Consider the following 5233-nt stretch of genomic DNA (forward strand, 5'->3'; position numbering starts at 1 on the left):
ATCTTCACCTCCAAGATCGTCTGAGACCAGCCACCCGGACAGCTGCTGCAACAATCGGTTTGCATAACCAAAGAATTTCTGCACAAACTGTCAGAAACCGTCTCAGGGAAGCTCATCTGCATGCTCGTCATCCTCATCGGGGTCTCGACCTGACTGCAGTTCGTCGTCGTAACCGACTTGAGTGGGCAAATGCTCACATTCGATGGCGTCTGGCACTTTGAAAAGGTGTTCACTTCACGGATGAATCCTGTTTTTCACTCTACAGGGCAGACAGCGTGTATGGCGTTGTGTGGGTGAGCGGTTTGCTGATGTCAACGTTGTGGATCGAGTGGCCCATGGTGGTGGTGGGGTTATGGTATGGGCAGGCATATGTTATGGACAACGAACACAGGTGCATTTTATTGATGGGATTTTGAATGCACAGAGATACCGTGACGAGATCCTGAGGCCGTTGTTGTGCCATTCATTCACGACCATCACCTCATGTTGCAGCATGATAATGCACGGCCTCATGTTGCAAGGATCTGTACACAATTCCTGGAAGCTGAAAACATCCCAGTTCTTGCATGGCCAGCATACTCACCGGACATGTCACCCATTGAGCATGTTTGGGATGCTCTGGATCGACGTATACGACAGCGTGTTCCAATATCCAGCAACTTCGCACTGCCATTGAAGAGGAGTGGACCAACATTCCACAGGCCACAATCAACAACCTGATCAACTCTATGCGAAGGAGATGTGTTGCACTGCGTGAGGCAAATGGTGGTCACACCAGATACTGACTGGTTTTCGGATCCCCAATACAGTAAAACTGCACATTTTAGAGTAGCCTTTTATTGTGGCCAGCCTAAGGCACACCTGTGCAATAATCATGCTGTCTATTCAGCATCTTGATATGCCACACCTGTGAGGTGGATGGATTATCTCAGCAAAGGAGAAGTGCTCACTAACACAGATTTAGACCGATTTGTGAACAATATTTGAGAGAAATAGGCCTTTTGTGTACATAGAAAAAGTCTTAGATCTTTGAGTTCAGCTCATGACAAATGGGGGCAAAAACAAATGTTGCGTTTATTATTTTGTTCAGTGTAGTTGTATATGCTTTTCTTTAACCCATCTATTCACATTAATTCAACTTATTTTTAAAATAATTGTTTAATAGAATTTGTGGAATTGGAATTTGTGGTGGAAAACTATATTACCCAATGATTCTGTACAGTAAATTCCCTCCCCAGTCAGAGAATCACAGCCAGTAAAGCATGCCAAATATTTTTTTGCAGTTATAATATGTTAATATATATAACTTCTTATATATTGTTTCTAAAGATATAACCAATAACCTTTACTAAATAGTTTTATATTTCGCCATCTTTAATTTGATTAATGTAATTTGCAGTGCTTTGTGATTGTTGTTCTTTCACTCACTAAAGCAGTTAAGTGCTCAGTCTTGTACCTTTGTCTGATTTTCATTTATTTTTAATTCAAATAAAATTTTGTAATGTTGTGATTCTCCTTGTAGCTGGTTGGCTTGGTTCATATAACTCTTATAATATAAGCTTATAACTCTTTAACTAAGACTTTAAAATCCCTAAAACTGTGACCTGTGCTGGCAAAATGACTCACAATGAGCTGTTATTTTTATGTTCACACTCTCCATTAAAAGACCTTCAGAATGATGTATGATTTGTTGGAATCGGACGAAAAATGACTGATCATGACTTGATGTCGATAGAGTCAGCAAAGTCAATATTGAGAAAAATTTAGTTCGTTTTCTGAAGGTTCCAAAGCAAAATCACGGAGCAACGTTGCATCTTTTCCTCCAGTTCTTTTCTTAATAATAATTACTGTATTAATAATCACAATATAGCTATATTTATTTTCTCTTTGTCATTATAAATAAGAACAGATGCAAAAATAAAAGTAGAACAAATATAAGAAAGAAACAAATAATGCATTACCTTTTTCATTTTACATCTAAACAAAAGCATTCAAGTAAGAAAAACAAATAATCAAATGTAAAAATCCCTTTAGTCTGTTAATTACAAATAAATTGATTGTTAAAACTACAAAAGCAATTCAATCAAGAGCAGTGAGTGATTCACTCTTTTCTTTTATTGTTAGATTAACATTAATGAGGCGGCCTATATATTAAGACCTACTGTAATGCACAGATCTAATATAATGTTGCATATCAGGGCCCGTATTCACAAAACATTTTCTTACCACTAAGAATTCTCCTAAATGGAGGTAAAAGTTTTTTGCTAAGAGTTTTCTCTTAAAATCTATTCTCAAAGCTTCTGAGACAAACTTTTACTAAGGAATAGAGAGGTCTTAAGCTAAGAGTAAGGGTGGTGTCGACCTCGTTGCTATGGATCAGTGTTTCCCAGCAGGGGTGCCGTGTAAAAATATTTTTTATATTTTTAAATTGCTAAAATGTTCAAAAAAGCATCTATTATATAATATCCATTTCTGATGTCGCCAATAATTAGAGATGCACCGAAATTTCGTTGGCCGAAAATGAGTTCACCGCTCAGGTTTCACTTTCACGAGGTGTGACGCTCTGCGTATAATCCCGCTCTATGCGTGTGCGCTCCGCTCAGTCGCTCCACTCGTATACCGTTCATGCGAATAGGAACAGCAAAGTCCACTCAAAAATTGAGCCGACAGGAAACATCGATGTAGTACAGTATTGTTTCTGTCTGCAATAGCCCTACTGTGTTGTAACAAGGTGTGGTAAATGGGCAACTCTGGTAACGCTGCCCTCTCATTCATTGATCTGTTAACCGCTATGCTCGCGTGTTCTGATAATAATAGCTTTCAAGGACTAAACATTATTTGGATAATTGGTAAAAAAAAGTTAAATATCTTAACCCTGCTGTTACCTGGAAAAACTAAAAAGCAATTAATTTAATTCGAAGGCCTGTCGTTATTTTTTTATTTGTTCTATCATTATTCATTTCTTTATTTGTTCTTATTTTTTTACTGACTGCTTACTTGTCATTTTTTTTATTCAATTCAATTTGAAATCAAGCTATCTCAGCAACAGTGTGTGAAAACCTTGTGAAGACTTACAGAAAACGTTTGACCTCTGTCATTGCCAACAAAGGGTATATAACAAAGTATTGAGATGAAATTTTGTTATTGACCAAATACTTATTTTCCACCATAATTTGCAAATAAATTCTTTAAAAATCCTACAATGTGATTTTCTGGATTTTTTTTCTCATTTTGTCTCTCATAGTTGAGGTATACCTATGATGAAAATTACAGGCCTCATCTTTTTAAGTGGGAGAACTTGCACAATTGGTGGCTGACTAAATACTTTTTTTCCCCACTGTATGTATAAAAGCCTACATTAAAATCTGTCATATAAATTGGTCCCTTCATTAGAAATTAGCCTACTGATTGCCACCATTGATGGACAAAGTTTTTAAATATAAAAAATATCTGTATGACATTATATTCTGCAGTTCTATACTATACTTCTATACTATACGAATATCTATACTTTTCAAATTATCATATCGAAGTTAGAAATTCAAATATTGTGACAAAATTAATTTTGTAGGGTGCCACAAGTTTGTTAACATTTCCAAAGGGTGCCGCGACTAAAAAAAGTTGGGAAACACTGCTATGGATGATGGCAGCATGCTTACTATGCCCACAGTGATTGGCTGATAGGGGAGGGGTCTCTGTCAGAGATTTATTCATAGAAATATTGTAGAGCACGATATTATGTTGCCATTATCAGATAAAGGTTTAAAAAAAAAAAATGCTCATTCAAATAAAGATTTAAAAATGCAGGCTAAGTGTCACAAATTAAACAAGTATATGTTCAGTTAATTGTCAGCCTCTTACATGTGTGCTCCTCGTAAACAATTAGCGGATATTTGATCTTAACTTGACTTGGGAGTCCTCTTCACTACTCCTAACGTTTCACAGATTTAGGAGTTAATTTTAGTACTAAAACGCTTTGTGAAATACTCTTAGAGCAAAAATGTAGGAGTCCTAAATTTAGGACTGACATGCCCATTATTTTTAAGATTTTCTCCTAAATCGGCAAGTTATGAGTTACTTTTAGCCTTATAATGTTTTGTTGAATACGGGCCCAGATGTTTTTGCCCAACAGTTTCCCAAAAGTTCACTTAAGACATAACCGATTATGTTTGCCTGAATACTTTAATACTGTAATGCTGTGAAAAATGTGTATATTTATCGGGATCGCGCGCAGTCGGAAGCGCCTTTATGCGGGCGCTTCGGATGACAGTCAGTGTGAGAAGCGAGCGGAGACAAGGTACTCTTTTCAGAAAACATACAAATAAAGGTAATTAATGCCCTCTAGCCTCCACTAGACGAGGGCTTAATGAACTCATTTTTGTGAAAACTCAAAATCGACAATTTTCCATTTTTTTTGCCTGTAGCTCAAAATTAGCCCATGTGCATTCGACTCATATTTTTTCCAGCACGGGTTACAAATGAATAGGAAAAATACATCTGGAACCAGCGCCACTAAAAAAGTGGGCACTCTATGGCCAATCAGAGGCTTATAATTAGTGCTGGGCGGTATACCGGTTCATACCAAATACCAGTGTTTATTTTTGTTGTGATACAAATTTTTAAAATACCGCAATATGTCGCTTAAACAACGTTCGGAACGCGACACTGTTTGAAAGGGGTCCCTTTTCACTGTTGCACTGTCGTGAGGGAACAGCTGTATGTGTTACTAATGGCGCTTTTCCACTGCGTGGTACGACTCGGCTCAGTACGGCTCGGTTCGGTTTGTGTTTCCACTGCAGTTTGGTATCGCTTTAGAATGGGCGGGATTATTCACATGTCGTTATAGTTGCGCTATAATATATATTTCATATATAATTGCGCTACTGCCGCAACTCCTAAAAAAACGAATCCATTCCGCGTCGCCCCATCAAGCTCTCGCTGTGGATCCGCTCCTCTGCTATGAATGAGAGGAACGTCTGTACTTCCTCAACAGGGGGAACAGCAACTTTTTGGTTGTTAAAAAAAGGTGCGCTCGTTCAAAACAGTTGCGTTCGATCCTTCGCTGGCTGTGCTGATTTAAATCTAGCGGTTCTTTTGTGTTTGTGTCGCAAGTTCAGTGCGATAGTGACGATTCTCACCGGCCAATCCGTGATCAGCAGAGTTTACACGTCACGTTTTGGTAACGGTACGGAACCCCAACCGAGGTGGTACTAAAAAAAGTACCAGGTACTGT

Source organism: Sinocyclocheilus grahami, unplaced genomic scaffold, assembly GCF_001515645.1.
Source record: "Sinocyclocheilus grahami isolate Dianchi unplaced genomic scaffold, SAMN03320097.WGS_v1.1 scaffold369.1, whole genome shotgun sequence".
NCBI lineage: Eukaryota > Metazoa > Chordata > Actinopteri > Cypriniformes > Cyprinidae > Sinocyclocheilus > Sinocyclocheilus grahami.